The sequence below is a fragment of the Podarcis bocagei genome, assembly GCF_964188305.1.
Source record: "Podarcis bocagei genome assembly, chromosome: 7".
Classification (NCBI taxonomy): Eukaryota; Metazoa; Chordata; class Lepidosauria; order Squamata; family Lacertidae; genus Podarcis; species Podarcis bocagei.
The window spans coordinates 30,150,880-30,170,677 of NC_138132.1; the positions used below are offsets into that span (position 1 = coordinate 30,150,880).

The 19,798-nt window shown below is 50.3% G+C and overlaps 1 long non-coding RNA gene across 2 annotated transcripts in view; it reads left to right on the forward strand.

The window, feature by feature from the left end:
• LOC308590191 overlaps positions 1-19,798 on the forward strand; it is a 113,327-nt gene that overhangs the window by 41,884 nt on the left and 51,645 nt on the right. Inside the window, exons 2-3 of one of the 2 annotated variants that reach the window (XR_014009714.1) lie at positions 1,341-1,467; positions 17,096-17,275. This is a non-coding gene — a long non-coding RNA (uncharacterized lncRNA). Of the gene's footprint in view, positions 1-687; positions 1,468-17,095; positions 17,276-19,798 lie in introns of those variants that run through there. The other variant, XR_014009715.1, reaches the window with a different exon arrangement.

A 19,798-nucleotide genomic window follows, 5' to 3' on the forward strand; every position in this document is an offset into this window, starting at 1 on the left:
ACACTCGTGTGCCGCGGAACACCGGTTGGGAAACACTGGTCTAACAAATGAGCTAAGTAAGTAAACATAAAATCAGATTTCAAGATTCTGCAGCTAAATTGGCATTAGAAGAAGAAGAAGAAGAGTTTGGATTTGATATCCTGCCTTTCACTCCCCTTCAGGAGTCTCAAAGCGGCTGACATTCTCCTTTGCCTTCCTCCCCCACAATAAACACTCTGTGAGGTGAGTGGGGCTAAGAGACTTCAAAGAAGTGTGGCTAGCCCAAGGTCACCCATCAGCTGCATGTGGAGGAGCGGAGACGCGAACCCAGTTCACCAGATTACGAGACTACCGCTCTTAACCACTACACCACACTGGTGGTGTAAACCTTCCTGAAACAACAAAGAAAAGGTTAACTGGACTGCTGGAGGATAAAAGAGTACCAGTCTGTCCGGGAACAAACTTATTCAGAAGGAGAATTCCCCAAATCAGGAAAAGTCGCTTACCCCCCCCCCCCCCCAATATAGACAGCAGGTAGTTTTTGTCAGCCAAAGACATTTTGCTGCCTGAGGCAAAGGACAAGATGGTGCCTCTCTCACTCCATGTACAAAAGCTGTCCAGACTGACAGGAACATAGGAAACTGCCATATAGAGTCAGGCCATTGACCCACCTAGCTCAGTATTGTCTATGCTAACTGACAGTGGCTGTCCAGGACTTCAAGCAGAGAGTTCCTCTCCCAGCCCTACCCAGAAATGATGAAGATTGAACATGGGACTTTCTGCATCTAAAGCAGATGCTCTGCCACTGAGCTACGTCCCTTCCAGAAGCAATCTGCCACTACTGTCATGAACTGGCAGGGCAATGGGGAGGAGGAAGAGGATGCCAGCAAGGGATGTAGCCGGGACTGGGACACGCCGAGGCAAGCAGGGGATGTGGAAGGAGAAGTTGTTGTAGGAAGTAATCACGGGGTGACAGAGGACAATGCACAGGAACCAGAGCAGTAGGACCCATCACCGGATCCAGAGGGCGCCCTGTCCCCATGAACACAGTGGGCTCTGAAGCATAGGGAACAGCAGGAGGGGAACTCCAGAAGGCCAAGGCAGGCAAGAACCCACAGCCCAGCAAACTAGCTCTGAAGGAAGGGGTGTGATTCCTCAGCTGGAGTAGGCTAGGAACAGGTGAGGCTCATATGCCTCATCAAGGTCAGGTGCTGCAGTCAGCAGGCAAAGTATACAAGGGCAGCAGAGCTGAGGTGCTGGGTCTGCTTAACTGCCCATGTTGATGGATCTTGATTTGGGTGCTCCTGGACCTCCGTGGGACTGTGTTTTGGGTTTGACCCTGGACTGTATCTTGACTGCAGGACTTTGGACTTGGCTACTTGGATCACCGCTGAACCTCGTTTCCTGAGCTTCGGTCTTTGGATTTCGCTTGTGTGGATCAACCCTCGGACTTTGAAGTTTGGACTTGGCATACTGACTTGCTGCCAGGTAGGCCAGGGGTTCAGGGCAGTTACCGAGGCAGACCATTCACCTGCTTAGCTCAGTATCTCCTATACTCACCAGGATTTCAGACAGGGGTCTCCCCCAGCCCTACCAGAAGATGCCAGGAACTGAACCTGGCACCTTCTACATACAAAGCTGTGTACAAAGTTGGCCTACCACTGGGCTATGTGGCCCTTCTCCAGTTGAATCTTACGTCAACACTGAGCTTCATAGCTCAGCAGGGATTTGAAGCTAGATTCCCCTCGTCCTAATCTGATACTCTAACCACTATACCACATTGACCTTCTCACACACATGTCTTGCACCCAGGAAAATGCACTTGAGAACATTGCAGCCCCGGTGTGTGTGTCTGCACTCTTTGCACCACACTTTCTCCATCCCTACACAGCCACAGCAGGCGCTGTAACTCTCCAGCTGTTAGACTTCACCCCTGAAGGCGCCCTCTTCCGTTGTCAACAAACCAACATAGTTAGAGGGTTTGGGTGTCCTTGTTCGTGGTCTCCTCACTCCCCAAAGTATAAACTAGACCTGAGATCTATTTCCTATTAAAATTAATATTGAATTGCCCACATCACGGAAGCCAGTTAGAGAAAAGGACCACAATCAAGTTGAGAAGAAGCACCCCTTCTCCGCCTCCACCATCTGCTTCCCATTCCCTCCCCCCCCCATCTTTTTACCCCATGTAACTATCCAGCTTGGCTGCAGTCAGTCCCGGTTCTACCATTAGGGAGAGAGAAGCAACCACCTCAGGCAGCAGAGAGGCACTGGAGATATGTGCCATGCCACACCCCCTACATCCTGTTGCCCTTGGGTGTGGTACAGAAAGCTGCCCTGCTGCAAATGCCAAAATAAGATTCAGCTGGAAGTACACATGGGCTGTGTGCATGTGTGTGAATGTGGGGGAGGTCTTGTCCTTCACCACGGGAAAGGAAGGTGGGTTTCAAATCTCTGCTGGTGACCAGTGGCCTCAGTCAAGCTGTCTATCTCTCACCCTCAGGCTGTGAACACACCATACATTTAAAGCACCTTTAAAGCACATGCCCCTCCCCAAGACTCCTATAGTTTATGCCTCACTGAGCAGCAATTCCCAGAACCCTTAACGAACCACATTTCCCATGATTCTTGATCTCTCTCTCTCTCTCTCTCTCTCTCTCTCTCTCTGTGTGTGTGTGTGTGTGTGTGTGTGTGTGTGTGTGTTTTAAAATATATTTTATGTGGGTATAGCCTGAGTTGCCCAATTTGTAAAATGCAGTAGTAACTAAGTGTGATGCTGGGTGGCCTATTTATTGAGCATTCGTCCTGAAGCATTTGTGTGGAATTTATATGACGTTTCAAAGCAAGCATTACCCTCACATACACTTTCCTGTGCGTTTCCTGCTCACTTTGCTTATCGCAAAAAAGTGTGATCTTTTGAGGAAGTGGGTTAATTGCATAGGACCTCCCAAACAACTTTGGTTGTGCAACCTGAATTTGCTGGTATGTGATTGAATCCCACCCCAAAGAGAGCAGCAGTTTGAAAATGTCCTAACCTGACAGGATCACTGCAGGGAAAGGCTGGAAAGAACTACCTTTGGAAAGGAGATAGCTTCTGAAGTTACAAAATCCCGATTCCTACCTTCGAGTTTGTTATCCTTGCCACACGGCCCCCCCACAGACAGCACGATGTGGGAGCTGAAGCTGGCTGTTCTTCTTCCACAGAGTCCAAAATATTAAACACACAACTCAAATCTGAAGGCCCTTTCAAGGCTGTGTTCTGGGATGGATAAAACACTTCGCTTAAGCAGAGCAAGACTGCGACATACCTTTCTCTGTCTCTTTGCTCTCCCCAACCCCACCCCCCTCCCCTCACTCCCCACACCATACAATGTTTGCTTGCTATTTTTGGCAGGTTCCTCAAAACTCTGCTCCGCCTATTAATAAGGAGAGTGAGAAATCCTTTTGGCCTCTGCTATATAAGGAAAGGTAGAAGGTTCCACCACTGCTAAATATACTGGAAGCTTGCAAGGGGTGGGGGGAGAAGGGGGGGAGCCACGCTTTTGGCACAGCATGTGGAAAAGAGATTGTGTCAGGACAATTCAGAGATAGGCCCCTTTGCGCACGTACAGTGTGTATAAGAGAGAGACAATCCTTAACGTGCAGCCAACTCTGTGTCATCCAAGGGCCTTCAGCCTTCTGCCACTTCTGGCACTCGCTGTGCAGATGGAAAAGGGATGGTCCCAACATCTCACAGCTGCAAAGAGGGAGACTGCTGTCCTGCATGCCTGTGACATCCTTCTTCACCACACGCTAAGGATTGCAGTCTAAACGTGTGATCCACCCCTCCAGACAGATTTTTTTAAAAGTATTGTAGTGGATTGTTAAACTATGGAACTCGCTTCCACATGAGGCAGTGAGAACTTGAATGGCTTTATAAGAGGACTGGACAATTTCAAGGAGGTTATCAATGGCTACAAGCCACAATGGCTATAGCTCTTGTGCTCAAGTCCTGCTTGTGCGTTTCCCTGCAGGCATCCAGTTGGCCTCTCTAGGAACAGGATGCTGGAACAGCAGAGTTGCCAGACCTCCAGAGATGACCTGGAATCTCCAGGTTTGTCTGACTTCCTCTAGGTGGCAGGTGAACAACTTGAATCTCCCAAGTGGCTGAGAGTGCCTTAAAAAAATATTCTTTATTAGGAATGCAGCTTGTAACCTTCAACCTGGCAGGAGCATTTAAACCCTTCTGGCCAAAAGCAAGTAGGCTAGATTAAAAACTGACTACCTAGGCACCCTAAGCAGGTGAGAAGGAACGTGTCCCCTTACTTCAACTGAAAGGTGGGAACACCCACTTTAGCTAAGGTTTCTGTCTTAATTTCCAGCAATGACCTATCTGCTCATTGTTGAACTTTGGCTTTTTTAAAAAAATTGAATGGCATGCTCTGTGGTCCATGCTTCCAGTGCCATGCTTAATGGCATCACCAGGGTCTGCCCCCCGTAACTTCACCAAGGGTTGCTCTTCATTATCATCACCAGAGGCTGCACCTAGGTTTCACAAATGGGTCCTGAAATCTCAGCATCTTGGATGCTCCTGAACTCGCAACCCTACCCCATTGCTGAAAGTTCTGCTGCATTCCGTGGCATCCCTCTTCTTTGTAATAACTTGCCCTCTGCTGATGTACGTGGAGCAGATTGTGGCCTTTTTACACACCCACCCACCCGTTTTGGGTAAGCATAAATCCTTTCACAGACAGAATTTTCACTTAGTATTACATTGGATTCCAACCTTTATTATCATTTATATTTATTTGATGCAAATATACTAATTAAAAAACAACAAAAAGAACAACTTCTTATTATTATAAAATTAAACACCACCAGCTTGTGGGTTCTTTTGCTACAAGCGCCAATTTGATGTAGTGGTTAGAGCAGAGAGGAGAAATCTGTGGTCCCTTGGACTACAACTCCCAACGGTCCCTGCCAGCACGGGCAATGTTCAGGGACGAAGGGAGCCAAGTTACTGTACTGTTGGCAAAGTCACTTAAATAATGCAGAGTTCAGAGAGAATAAAAACCCTACTAACACTTTACTGAGGAATCTGAATAAAAACAAATGTATAATTTGAGGATAAAAGAACGAAGGGGTTTTGACTTTCTTATTCCAGGCCTTGTGTGTAGCAGGGAGATATTCAACTATACAAACAGAGGAAAACTCCCTCAGAACTACTCAGCTAATCAGAGTGTGTGTGACCTCAGTGAGAATCATTCCTTTCTGCTTGCCAAACAACACCTCCACTGTCACAGCCCCTTGGTTAGTTGCCTTATAAACCACAGAATTAACCCTTAAGTCCCACACTGAATGATCTTTGCTGTTGTACTACACCTTGATGATCCTTAAAACCCTGTGCATTGTACTATGACTCTTTGATATATCCGCCATAATAAGGAACGGATTGACACAGCTGCCTGCGTTTTGGGGGTCTCCTTGTGGGTGTGACAGTGGGGGCTCTCGCGATGACCTCCTGCACTTCAGACACTGCAGCTCCTGAAGCATATTATACATTTCCTTTCAAAGGCATCTCCACTTGCTAATGAGCAGGCCATTAACATCAACAGGACTGGTGCAAACTCGTTAGCAAAAACAGTCTCATTAGGGCCCAAGGATAAAGAAAGACACAGACAAGAGCAAAAGCAAGCTTTGCAACCTTGAAACCCTTTGATTTATTTACATTTGGTCACAATAATGTTTGTGTAATAAAGAAGGGTCATGGTGTTTCCAGAGCACCAACAGTTTTTTACGATGGTGGCAATGAGGACAACAAATGTATTTTGTTGAAAATTATTAACGACAAATTGTGACCATTATTGCCTTTGCTAATTGGCAGCAGCGTCAAATGTAGTTTTGCCACTCTATCTTGGAAACTGGAAGGCGTAAGGGAGAAAATATGATGCTGTGAATCGGAGTGGGAGACCCGTTTGTTTTGTATTTTAAGGCAAGCATTCCAACCACAGATGGGGAACCTGTGGCCCCCAGATATCATGATTTATTAGAATTATTACTCAACCTTTATCACAAGGTTATCACAGGGTGGGTTAAAACAAGATAAGTAATATTATATTATATTAATTATTGATAAGCCATAACTTTTTGTCATCATAAACAAAGAATACATTTAATGCAATTTAAAACGAAATAAAAACAGCACACACACCATTGAAAAATCATATTAATTCAGAAGTATAACAAGTGTGGAAAACCACATTTGGACCAGCACAGGTCCCAGTTTGCTGCATTAGGCTGCTGTCTGCTGACCACATCCACCTAGTGCCGTATATGATGTCAGGTGTGGGGTAGGGATAGACAAGGCCGGACCAGCTGCGTGCCAAGGTTCCCCATGGAGAAATCCATTGCACAGCCACTCCTTGCAAAAGGCAGGGCTGGTCAGCTGGCGGGCATTGAGTTCAAGCCTGATTTCTGCAGGGATCGGCTGCGTGACTGAGTTCTGTGTGGGGAACTCGGTCATGCAGCTAATAATAATAATAATTTATTATTTATACCCCACCCATCTGGCTGGGCTTCCCTAGCCACTCTGGGCGGCTTCCAACAAAATATTAAAATACAGTAATGCATCAAACATTAAAAGCTTCTCTAAACAGGGCTGCCTTCAGATGTCTTCTAAAAGTCTGGTAGTTGTTCTCTTTGACATCTGGTGGGAGGGCATTCCTCAGGGTGGGAGCCACTACCAAGCCAAGCCTTGCTGACAGCAGATTTGCCAGGCTTACGCTGGCTACTTGTGGGAGCCCCTTGTGCTGCAGTTCCCTGGTGCCTGACAGCCAGCTGGATGTTCGGCACTTGAAGAAGAAGAAGAGTTTGGATCTGATATCCCGCTTTATCACTACCCGAAGGAGTCTCAAAGTGGCTAACATTCTCCTTTCCCTTCCTCCCCCACAACAAACACTCTGTGAGGTGAGTGGGGCTGAGAGATATCCGAGAAGTGTGACTGGCCCAAGGTCACCCAGCAGCTGCATGTGGAGGAACGGAGATGCGAACCCAGTTCCCCAGATTACGAGACTACCGCTCTTAACCACTACACCACACTGGCTCTCACTTTGGAACTGTTGCACAAGGGACTTTGATAGGTTGACCAATTGTCAGTCATCTGATGTTATAATGATGCTGGGTGTTTGGCAGGTGGGTTGTCCCGCCCACTTGTCAAAGTTGGCCTGCAGGGCTGGGGGACAGAAACATCCCCCACCCCTGAAGTATAAGTTAGATCACCAAAAAAACCCCCCTTTTTTCCCGTTGAAGGCCATGGTGAAAATGGAATGTACACATGAACAGTAGGAATGCTTCTTTGCAATGGTGCAGTAGGTCTCTGCAGGGAGATTCATGGCACCTCCTGGATTCTTGTAACAAGGCAGCCCTTTCCTCACATGAGTTCCGCCCATTAACAATGGGCATTTTATCGGTAGTAAGGATATGAGCCTGCCATCCTGGGCTTGTGCAAAGTTTATTGAGATGTGAAGCAAAAAGGGTTCCTACATAAAACGCTGAATTATATACCTCTCCCAACCACAACTCAACCCTTCGTCTGATTTTTTGCCCCTTTCCTTGGGTACTGCAGTGCTGAAAAATGCCTTTGCTTAACCGGCAGACTGGGCAGCCTTCGTTAATTTTCTTCAAGGACTCCACTAATTAATCAAGGTTTTTCAGCTTCATTTAGAGGCGGTGACATCCTGTGCGCTTATGCAGTTTGCTGAAGGTTGATCCCTGAAGCTTCAGCATTTTTTGCTTCCTCCTGGTGAAATCAATAGCTTTCATCTGCATCTCAGCTGCCTTCTTTACAAACAGACCGAAGCAGAATCTATGGCTGCTGCTGTTTCCCCCCCACCCCTATTTCTGCCCAGAGATCTTAATTGCTTAGAAGAGAGGTTTTGGCAAAAGAAATGAGTGGCAGCCCCTTCTGCCCATGGCCCAGGATGCCACAGGCTGCAACTCTGGACAAAGGGCAGAAGCAGGAAACCTCTGGCCTTCTAGATGTTTCCATAGAATCATAATACTGTGGAAAGTACCCCAAGGGTCATCTAGTCCAGCCCTCTGCAATGCAGGAATCGCACCTACAGCATCCCTAACAGATGGCCATCCAATCTCTGTTTAAAAACATCCAGCGGAGAGTCCTGAGGGAGTCCGTTTCACTGTCAAATCGCTCTTATGGTCAGAAGGTTCCTCCTAATTGTAACTAAAAATCTCCTTTCTTGTCATTTGAATCCATGGGTCCACGTCCCACCCTCTGGAGCAGCAGAAAACAAGCTTGCTCCATCTTCCATGCGACAGCCCCTCGGATATTTGAAGGTGGCTATCATACCTCTCAGTCTCCTCTTCTTCAGGCTAAACACACCTCAGCCTGGATAGCTCAGCTGGTTAGTGTGTGGTGCCTATACCGCCAAGGTTGCAAGTTCAAACCCACTAAGGGACAGCTGCATATTTGGTTTGGACTAGATAATCCTCAGGGTCCCTTCCAACTCTATGATTCTATGAATCTTTGAAATGTTCTATGAATCTATAAACTCCCTCAACCATTCCTCATCAGTCTTAGAGCTCTCATCAGTCACAGACTAACATTTTATTTATAAACCACCAACTCATTACAAAATAAGTACCGTAAGTCATAATGGTGTACAGATGTACCTTGGTTCTCAAACAGAATCCATTCCAGAAGTCTATTTGACTTCTGAAAACATTCATAAACCAATGCACGGCTTCCGATTGGCTGCAGGAGCTTCCTGCACTCAATTGGAAGCCATTTTGGACGTTTGGGTTCCAAAGAACGTTTGCAAACTTGAACACTCACTTCCGGATTTGCAGTGTTCGGGAGCCAAAATGTTCGAGTCGCAAGCCATTCACAAACCAAGGTACGACTCTATAATGAAATGATTAGAAAACCCATGAACACACAGAACAAATGACCAACACTGAACCACATCTGAAAATTCTTGGCAGAGCAAACACTGTACAGACACTGTCTCTTTACATTCAAAGCACATTTCCCTCTCAAAGAATTCTGGGCACTGTAGTTTGCTAAGGGCTGCTGGGAATTGTAACTCTGTGAGGGCTAAACTAGAGCGCCCAAAATTCTTTGAAGGAAAGAATGTGCTCTAAAGGTACAGTATGTATGCATCCTAAAACCTTTTCAGCAGGCGAAAAAAATTTCAGTGTTTTAGGTGCCTGCCTGATTTCCACGGGATCAGTGTTCCTTAGTAGTTCCTACACTAATTTTTTTTTAGTTTGTGTAGAAACCAAATTACTATAAGATAACTGGGAAAGTCAGCAGGACCTCTGCAGATGATCTGGCCGGTGTATAAGGGTAACCTGGTCCTAGGCCATGCAGGGCTTCACCTGCCCACAGTAATACCTTGATGTTAGCTTGGTAATGTCCTGGCAGCCAATGCAGAACTTTCAGCACTGGTGTAATATGCTGATGTGGAACTGCTCTGGCCCAAAGCCGGACTGCAGCATTCTGCACTAGCTGCAGTTTCTGAGCCAAGCTCAAGGGTAGCCCCACATAGAGTGCAGGGCTACACCACAGGGCAGGCACAGATGGTATGGTTAGGAGTGTAGCTGGATCAATCTTTGAGATTGCAAGGGGGCAAAAACTAAGAGGCATGACCGGAGTTGGGAGTCCAAGAGCCACCTGGAAGGCCATAGGCTCCCCACCCCTGCCGCAGGGCTCGTATTATTAATTACAGTTACAGTCATACTTCGGGTTGCGAACGTGATCCATGCAGGAGACACATTCGCAACCCACAATGCCGTGGCTGTGCACGCGCGTGATGCGATTCGGTACTTCTGTGCATGCGTGTTACATCATTTTGTGTTTCTGCGCATGCATGAGCGCCAAAACCTGGAAGTAACCTGTTCCGGTACTTCCGGGTTTGGCGCGGTCCGCAACCCAAAAACGCACAACCCGCAGCGTTTGCAACCCGAGGTATGACTGTTATTATCATTTAAATGTATTAATTCCTTTTTTTGCCACAGCAACTCAAAGTGACTTGCAATATTTTAAGCAAAAAGAAAACACATGCACACATGAAAGCCAGCTGTCAGAGCTGCTTGAAGATCCTAGCTCACAGAGGATCACGCTAGCCAGCGATCATTAAGTAAAAGTCTTTATTGAATTGCAGTTTCCATTCTCACGCTGCTGCGCGCAACTCTACGTCTAGTAGCTAGATCGGCGAAGCTCCGTCTGAGTCTCCGCCCCTTGTGCACCAACTTAATATCCTAGCCCTGCTCCACCTTTTCCGCCTGACTGTCCTCCTCTGGGTCCCTCTACCCCCCGGGGTTTCTTCCTTCCTGGATTCTTCTGACGCTGACCCGGACCCTCCTGCCTCCTTGCGCCGGGCTTTAGGACCTGGTTCCCTTTCCGGGCTGCTTACTGCGCCGCCTTCCTCTGCATTTGAACTTGGCGCGCGCGCCCAACCTTCCACTTTCCTCTTAACCGTTTCTTCGCTCCCCAATGGAGGTGTGGCCACTCCTGACTCATGCCCTCCCTCCTGTGGTGAGCTGCCAGCGCTTGCCCCCTGGCTCCCTTCTTCTTCCCTGCTCCCTGGCGGTGACGCTGGTCCCGATTTCCAACTGCTCTCCCCTGAGTCCCCTCTGGCTCTATCTTCCTGGGGTGCCCCCCTAGACTCCCCCCTTGCCCTGGCCACTGGTGCTCCTTTCTGTGAATCCTCTGATTCACTGGAAAGACTAGGAGATCTCGGGTCGTCGTCATCACTCATCTTTTCTTCTGCCTCCTCCCCTTCGCTCTCTGTTTCCTCCCTTGGCCTTGCCTCTGCTCCTAAATCCCTGACATCCATCCCCCCCTCGAAGCCCCCCATTCCCCCCTCCCCTCCTTCCGGTGCTGGAGCTGGGTGCTGCTGTTGCAAAGGGACGAACGTCGGATATCGTTCGCTTCCCGTGGCGGGCCTCCATCTGAAGTCTCGCGGGTCTTCCTCCCTGCTCTCGTCGACGACGGTCACCTCCGCTTCCATCTCTGTGCCGCCGTGCTCGAAACCAGGGTCGTCCCCGAAAACGTCCATGTCCGTTTCTCCCTCACTTCCTCCTGGCGGCGTTGCTCGTCCTGGGCCTTCCAGCCACCTTCTGCGGAACTGCTCCTCTGGTCTATCGTCCCACCAATACGAGGGTTCTGATGCAGATCCCGAGGGTGACCCCTCCGGGGAACGGACGTCTTGTGTCGGGTCCTCTTCCGAGTCGAACCCCCGGAAAGTGCTGGCCGAAAGCGTGGGCGTGAAAAGCCAGTCGTCGAAAAAGTCTGCTGGCATAGGTCTATGTGGGAAGAGGGCATGAAACTCGTCTTTGAGTAGAGGTTCGTCCAAGGCGTAGCCCGGCACCCAGCTGTTCGCACTGGCCGGGGTGCCCTCCTTGGCGAGAAAGTATTCTACCCCCTCTTCCCCCCATCTGGAGTCCAAAATCTCCGTGACTTCGTTGATGCGCTCCTTCTGTGCCACTCCCGCGTGCCCTGTTCTGTCTCTGACCGGACTCGGCGCCGTTCCGGGTTCCTGGAACCTGTGCGGTGCCTTGTAGGGAGTGAGCACCGATCTGTGGAACACCGGATGCATTCTGGAACCCTCCGGAAGTGCCAGTCTGAAAGCTACCGGGTTGACCTGCCCTTCGACTTGGTAGGGCCCCAGTTGTTTATGCCCTAGTTTCTTCTTGGCCAACGACCTGGCCGGCACTGCGTGGGCTGCTAACCAGACCCAGTCTCCCCCGTGGAGCTCTTCGCCAACCCTTCTGTGTCTGTCCGCTTGTACCTTGTATGCGTGTTTGGCCAGCTCCAGGTGGCGCCTCAGCTGATCGTGGACTTCCTGCAGCTCCGACGCGAACGCATCTGCCGTCTGCGGCTCCCCCTCCCCCATTCTTTCCAGTCCCGGGAAGGTTCTGGGGTGCCTCCCGTTGTTGGCGAAGAACGGCGTGACCCCCGTGGACACGTGCTTCGTGTTGTTGTAGGCGAACTCGGCAAGCGGCAGGTAATCCACCCACGTCGCAGGCTGTTGATTCGCATAGCATCTCAGGTACTGCTGCATGATGGCATTGACCCGCTCCGCTTGCCCGTTGGTCTGCGGGTGTCTCGCCGACGCCAGGTTGATCTTGACGTTCAGGAAGCCCATCAGCTTCTGCCAGAAATTCGAGATGAACTGCCGCCCGCGGTCGGACAGAATAGACCGTGGCAGACCGTGAACCTTGAACACGTGGTCTATGAACAGTTTGGCGGTTTGCTCCGCCGTGGCCACCTTAGCACACGGAATGAAATGGGCCATCTTGGAAAACAGGTCCACCACCACCAGCACTGCCGTCTTGCCCCTCGAGCTGGGCAGATCTGTGACAAAGTCCAGAGCCACCCTTTCCCAAGGTTCGACCGGAGTTTGCAGCGGTTCCAACAGTCCGGCCGGCGGTCTGTGCACTGGTTTGGCCCTCTGGCAGGTGTCACACCTCGCCACGTAGTCTGCGACCTCCCCTCTCATTCCAGGCCACCAGAAATCCCTGGCTACTAATTCCACCGTCTTCTCCTTGCCAAAGTGCCCGGCCGTGGGCGCGTCGTGCAGCTGCTGCAGCACCTTGGCACGAAGGTCGTCTCCCGGCACGTAGATGGCCCCTTTACGGATGAGCAATCCATCTCGTAGCTGGAAACCGTCGGCCACAGCCTTGCCCCTTTGCACCTCTGCCATCTTTGCTTGCGCGAAGGAGTCATCCTGCAACGCTCGTCGCACCGCCTCCAGGTCCACGGTGGCCGCGGCGCACGCCCATACTGTTGGTGCGAAGATGTGCATGGCTGCCGCTGGCGTTGTGTCCTCCAGATACTGTGGCTTACGGGAGAGGGCGTCCGCCATGATGTTAGTGTCCCCCGGGACATACTCTATGCGGAAGTCGAAGTTCGCAAAAAACTCAGCCCAGCGTATCTGCCTCTGGTTTAGGAACTGTGCCGTGCGCCAGTGCTCCAGATTCTTGTGGTCCGTGCAAACCTGCACCGTGTGCTTGGCGCCGATCAGGAAGTGCCGCCACGCTTTGAACGCTGCATGAATGGCCAGCAACTCCCTGTCCCAGATGGTGTAGTTCTGCTCGGACTTGCTGAGCTTCCTGGAGTAAAACGCTCCCGGTCGCCACACCCCCTGCTGGTCCTTTTGCAGCAGGACCGCCCCCACGGCTCTGTCCGAGGCGTCTGTCTCCACCCTCATCGGCCTGCTGGGGTTGACGTGAAGCAGCTGCTCTTCCGACGCGAAGAGACGCTTGAGTGCCTGAAAGGACTGCTCCGCCTCCTCCGTCCAAACAAACTTCTTTTTCTTGGAGCTAAGCGTGTCTGTGATGGCCGCTGTCTGCATAGCGAAGCCCTTGATAAACTTGCGATAGAAGTTCGCAAAGCCGACAAACCTTTGGACCTCTTTCCGGTTGCGTGGGCTCTTCCAGTCCAATACCGCTCGAACCTTGGCGCTGTCCATGGCGAGCCCCTTGTCAGACAACTTGTAGCCCAGAAAATCCACCTCCGTCACGTCGAATTGGCACTTCTCCAGCTTGGCGTAGAGCCTATGTTGCTTTAGTCTGGTCAGCACTTCCTTGACGTGCCTGTCATGCTCCTGCTGCGATTCCGAAAAGATCAGGATGTCATCTAAGAAACAGACGCACGTCTTGTAGAGAAGTCCCGCCAACACGTGATGCATGAAAGCTTGAAAAACGTGGGAGCCATTTTGCAGTCCAAAAGGCATAACTCTGTATTCGTAGGTACCCAGTGGCGTGAACATGGCCGTCTTCCACTCATCCCCCTCCCGCATGCGAATGAGGTTGTACGCCCCTCGCAGGTCTAATTTGGTGAACACTTTTCCCTTCCGCACCTTCGCCAGGAGGTCGTCGATTCGGGGCATGGGGAAGTCCGACGGCTTGGTCACACTGTTTAAAATGCGATAGTCCACGACCAGTCTTTTTTGGGGCGTGTCTCGCTTTTTAACAAAGAATACAGGACTGCCCCCCGCTGCCTTGGACTCTCGGATGAAACCGCGCTCCAAATTATGATCGATGAACTCTTTGAGTTCCTGCAGCTCGTCCTCCGACATGGAATACAGTTTCCCTTTAGGCAGCGCCGCCCCCGGCAGCAGGTCAATTTTGCAGTCATATGGTCTGTGAGGGGGTAGCCTGTCCGCCTCCTTCTCGCAGAAAACTTCCAAAAATTCTGCGTACTTGTGGGGAATCGCTTGCAGCGTGCCTAGCAGCAGCTGTGACTCCTCTTCCTCTCCTTCCTGCCGGTGCACGATGCAGTGTTCAGCACAAAAGGAAGAGCCGAAGACCAGCTGCCTCTGGTACCAAGCCAGCGTTGGGCTGTGCTTGTCCAGCCAACTCATTCCCAATACAATGGGCGTATCCGATAGTTGAGTGACATTGAAGCTGATGATTTCTTTGTGATTCCCAAGTCGCATCGCCATTGGCGGCGTCTGCTTCACCACTTGCCCCCCTAGCAACTCCCTGCCATCCACCGTGACAACCTGCAGGGGCAGTGTGGCCGGCAGCAACTGTATAGCGTGCTTGTCGACAAAGTCCTGCCCTATAAAGTCCGCGTTGCTGCCCGAGTCCACTGTGATGGGCACGTCCATGGTGATTCCATTGGGCAGCTGGAGAGATGCGGTGAGCCTCACCACTGGTTTGGGCGGGAGGGGGTTCACGGGCTGTAAAATCTCTGGGGACTGCGGCACTAACACGTCTGGCTGGGCCCCAGGGCCTCTTCCTCCAGCCAGACTGCTTCGTTTCCCTGCTGTGTTCCTCCTTGCTGCGTTGCTGCAGTCACCATTGCCGAGGCTGCAGTGAGCTTGTGGAGCCTCCGGGGACACTCTTTCGCCATATGCCCTGGCTCCTCACAGACGTAACACTTCCTGTTCCCTCTAGGAGGCTTCGCTTTCACTGCTGCCGGTGCTAGGGCTCTGGTTGCTGACTGAGCCCTTGCACCTCCAACCTCCATAGGTTCGGCTCCTCCTCCTGGCGGAGGCGTGGATTGCGCCCGCGCTGCTTCTCTGGGAAGGAAGGAGGGGCCCCTGGCTGGTTCGCGCCCTCCACGCCCTTCGTCCCTGCTCCACGGGCGTTCTTCCAGCCTCACCCCCACTGCCAGTGCCCTCTGAACGACCTCCTGGGTGGTTCGGGGTCTCTCCCCCCTCGCGATCTCATCTTTAATCGAGCTGTGCAACCCCTCCCAAAAGAGGTCTCTTACAGGGGCCGAATCTCTGTCCCATTCCAGGGCACTGACCAAGGCGAAAAAGCGGGCATGGTACTGCCTGACGCTGGCCCTCCCTTGTCTTAGCCCATGCACCTCCTTCCGGGCAAGATCCACGTCAATGCTTGATAAAAAACACCCATCCATCGCTTTAATAAAGGCATCTGCATTCTGGAGCGCCGGATCCTTATCTCTCCATAAATTGCGTAGCCATGCTTTAGCATCCCCATGCAAATGAGACATGATGAATCCCACTCTCTCTTGCTCATCTCTAAAGTCTTTATGCAGCAGTTGCAGTGCGCACAGTACGTCTGCTCTAAAGTTGGGATACTGTTGCAGGTTCCCATCGAAGTGAGAGACCAGCCCGCCTGTGCGTCTCGCCAACCCAATTCCCTCCTGCCGGGGTGTCTGCTTTGTCAGCACATCTAACCTGACCTGGAGATCCCTGCAGGCGGCAGCTGCCTCCTCCTCTCTCTTCCTGGATGCGAGAGCCTCAGCATTCAGTTGTGCCACTGCTTTTCTGAGTTCCTCTATCTGCTGCTCAGCCGTCATGTCGTCTGCCGTTCGTGAGCTCGCTAGTGGGCACCTGCTTCTCTCCCCTCCTCGAGGTTGTAGATGCCCACAATTGAGGGAGACGGAGCTTACTGTCAGAGCTGCTTGAAGATCCTAGCTCACAGAGGATCACGCTAGCCAGCGATCATTAAGTAAAAGTCTTTATTGAATTGCAGTTTCCATTCTCACGCTGCTGCGCGCAACTCTACGTCTAGTAGCTAGATCGGCGAAGCTCCGTCTGAGTCTCCGCCCCTTGTGCACCAACTTAATATCCTAGCCCTGCTCCACCTTTTCCGCCTGACTGTCCTCCTCTGGGTCCCTCTACCCCCCGGGGTTTCTTCCTTCCTGGATTCTTCTGACGCTGACCCGGACCCTCCTGCCTCCTTGCGCCGGGCTTTAGGACCTGGTTCCCTTTCCGGGCTGCTTACTGCGCCGCCTTCCTCTGCATTTGAACTTGGCGCGCGCGCCCAACCTTCCACTTTCCTCTTAACCGTTTCTTCGCTCCCCGATGGAGGTGTGGCCACTCCTGACTCATGCCCTCCCTCCTGTGGTGAGCTGCCAGCGCTTGCCCCCTGGCTCCCTTCTTCTTCCCTGCTCCCTGGCGGTGACGCTGGTCCCGATTTCCAACTGCTCTCCCCTGAGTCCCCTCTGGCTCTATCTTCCTGGGGTGCCCCCCTAGACTCCCCCCTTGCCCTGGCCACTGGTGCTCCTTTCTGTGAATCCTCTGATTCACTGGAAAGACTAGGAGATCTCGGGTCGTCGTCATCACTCATCTTTTCTTCTGCCTCCTCCCCTTCGCTCTCTGTTTCCTCCCTTGGCCTTGCCTCTGCTCCTAAATCCCTGACACCAGCGTTAAATAAATTTAAAAAAACCCCTCTACATTAAAGCATCCCACCCATTCAAAAAGACCATACAATAGTTAAAAGCCAAAGGTGTGGTTAAAAAGGAATGTTTTTGCCTGGCACCTAAAGATTCGTAATGGTGGCGTCAGGCAAGCCTCCCTAGGGAAAGCATTTTGCAAGCTTCAAGTCACCACTGAAAAGGTCTGTTCTTACGTTGCCACCCTCTGGACCTCCCATGGAAGGGGCACATGAGGAAGGCCTCAGATGACAGAATCTGGGCATGCCCCCTGGATATGCAGCATGCCTTTAACTCTGCAACCTACACAACGCCTGCACTGCTTCTCTCTCTGATCTAGTCCGCATGATGGCCCAGGCGAATCTCCATTTCTAAACTGGTTAGGCTGAACATACTGCAGAGAATGCCTCTTTTGCTTCTGCCCACTTTGGAGTCTTAAAGGTTCACCAGGGCTACACTCTTAATGATACTGTCTCTCAGCAGGCTTGGACAAGAGCAAGCAGAGAAGCCTCTCCAGTCCCAAGACTCTTTCACAACTGCTGTGAGTCCCACCTGAACACTGGGGTTGATGACTCAAGTTAGAAACCAGACACTGAACTTGGTACATTTCGTTCCATTCTGCTGGAAAGGCTTAACTGCCTAGCCCAAGGCAATGGGGATAAGGTAGGACATAGCTATATCTTTCTTTGCCCCAACCTGATGCCCTCCAGATGTTCAGGGAGTTGTAGTTCTCCAGTGCTTTCCCCCCCAAAAAATGTTTAGGGGTACTCTCATTTTACTACTCATATTGAAATACTGCCCCTCAATGAGGCCAAACTTAGATTCACAAAATGTTTAGGGGTATGCGTACCCCTGCGTACCCCCAGAAAAAAGCACTGTAGTTATCTATATATAATTTAAAACAGTTGGTCAGTCAAAAAGATGTGCTGAGCCCCCCATGAGAATGGTACATCACTTCCCTTCCTTTGGTGCTATTTGCATGTTAAGGTGTGATGTTAGCATATATGAATGGAGAGAGGGAAGAGTTCCCATATTAATTCTTAAGGAATTCTGGCCAAATACTCTGTCTGCAGATGTGATAGTTCTGGCAGGTGGAGGAAAACACACACACACACACACACACACACACACACACACACACACACACACACATACCCCTACTTTCATCATTGGGGCTAATGTGTGAAGACCATTTTTGTATTCAGCATTGACTAATGTACACATTTTTGCAAACAATTTCCCCTAATACAATGCATTCTTAATGTTATTTTCACTACTCTGTGTATTTGTATTCACAATTCACCCTTATATTCCCTCTTGGTAGATGTGGTTGGGTTGGAGAACTGCACCGAAATTTGTATTTGTATCTCTCCAAATTTTGCAAAGGATAACTGCATTTTCAGTATGAATTCAATGGGTTTGCATTCAATTTATTTATTCGGCTTTGCTTTTTATACCCCACCTTTCCTCCACGGAGCTTCAGGTGGCAGACATGGCTCTCCTCCTCCATATTGTCGCACCCCCCATTGAAATTTATTTATTATTTTTTTTGCCTGCAAAAATGGTTTGCCTTTATTTCATATTTTTAGGGGGAGCCATAGTTGTTGAGCTTTTTGGGGGAAGCCAAAGTTGCTGAGCTGCTTTTTTGGCAGAGACCACGTGCCTTGCAACGGGGAGTCTGCCTGTCACTGAGGAGGACCATTTTGGCAGCGGGAAGCCTGCGCGCACCAGAGCCACAGCGTCTCTCACAGGCGTTTAGTGCCACACAGCATTTAGTCACCCCCATCAGAGGTGACACCCAGGGCAGACTGCACTCACCGCACCCACCTTGCTCCACCCCTGCCCACGCCTCACACAAAGCCCTTTGCCAATGCTTGCGTGCCCATTTGTCTCAGGCCCCATCTGCATTACGCCTTTGAAGCAGTATCATATCACTTCAGACTGTCATGGCTTCCCTCAATGAATCACAGGAAATGTAGCCTATTAAGGGTGCCAAGAATTGTTAGGAGACCCCTATTCCTCCACCCCCCCTGAGCTACAATTCTCCGAGTGGCTTAAGAACAAGCGAACTCTGGGAACTGTTGTGAAGCAAAAGAGAACATGATTTCTGACCAAGGATGGCACAGCTTACCGAAGCAGTTGTCTCTTACGTTTTAGTTTCCACACATGGGGAAATTGCAACCACAGAGTCTCTAATTGGGAAATCACAATGCATAGCCATGCAGAACAGGACTCAAGGTCAAGAGAGGCTCAAGGTGCTTGCATAGCAAAGGAATAAGGATACAAAAGTCTATGAGGGAGGAGGAGGCGGTGACTGGCAGACCTAACACTAATGCAGGGAAGAGGAACCTGCAGCCTTCCAGATGTTGGACACCCAACTCCAAGCATCCCCAGCCAGCCTGGCCAGTGGTGAGGGGAGTTGGAGTCCAGCAAAATCTGGGAGGCCACAGGTCTTCCACCCCTGTATTATTGCTTTTGGTAACCATAAGGTGTTTATATTGCTTGGGGGGGAGTTTAATAGCAGCTTAAAAGCGAACATACTTTTTGTGTTTATGGACCTCCTGAAAAATGTTTGTAGTGGAAGTGTGCAAGAATGGTCAGGTATCAGTCCTCTTTGTTACAGTATAAGAAATATCCCTCTTTGAAGTTGTAAAAGGCTCTATATACCAGCCTTTTATTTAACCTACCTTGTAGTCGGATTTTTCCTCCATCACAAATGATGGAGCTTTTACTTATTTTAAAAATTACTATGCAGTTTCCATGCTTGTTGCAGTGAAGGGTTTTTCTCTTGCCTCTTGCTGTTGTGCGCATGATGTCCTGCTTGTGGGCTTCCCATCGGGGCATCCAGGTGGCCACTGTGAGGACAGGATGCTAGACTAGATGAGCAAGTGGCTCTTTTTGTTCCTTTGTATACCGTATGGAAACGAGGCTACTAGTAACCTCTTCCCAGGCCAGTAACCTCTGGAGGCTTATTTGCAAGGCTGCTATATATTCTGAATTAGGCTCAGGATCAGGTACTGTAGCTGCAGAACTACTAGTTCGGACCCTAGTGGAACATTTGGGGATTACAATTCTTGTTTTGTAAACTATTGCATTAAGAATTGGAAAGTCCTTGTTACAGCACAGCACATCCTAGCAAGAAAAAAAAAAATCTATTGCGAAAGGAACACAAGAGGAGCCGCTATG